The sequence below is a fragment of the Cariama cristata genome, unplaced genomic scaffold (genome assembly GCF_000690535.1).
Source record: "Cariama cristata isolate BGI_N322 unplaced genomic scaffold, ASM69053v1 scaffold10426, whole genome shotgun sequence".
Lineage (NCBI taxonomy): Eukaryota > Metazoa > Chordata > Aves > Cariamiformes > Cariamidae > Cariama > Cariama cristata.
In genome coordinates this window covers 56,531-56,881 of record NW_009623889.1, presented here as the reverse complement: position 1 = coordinate 56,881, position 351 = coordinate 56,531, and positions in this window count along the sequence as shown.

Below are 351 nucleotides of genomic sequence, written 5' to 3'. Positions count from 1 at the left end.
CTGCAAGGAAATCTCCTGCTTTTATGCCAATGGAAGACATGTTTTTCATCTTTTGTTGAAAGTTTTATAGTTTTTTCCTAACAGAAAGCAGATTCTTAGACCCTAGAGCCATCACAGTTGAAAAGATATTAACAGAGAATCTGTTCTCAATCCCTTTTTCACAGAAGTGTGGTAGCTGGGAATACCCAAAACCCTGCTATGCTAGGGTTACTGCAACTTCTCTCAAGGTTGTTCTCCCTGTTTTAAATGACAATTTATGTGTGCATGTGCTCCATGTTTCCATAATTTGGCTTGCAACCATTTCCAATACTTATTCCCCTAGGCCTTGCTGCACGTTGTGTGCGCCTCTTT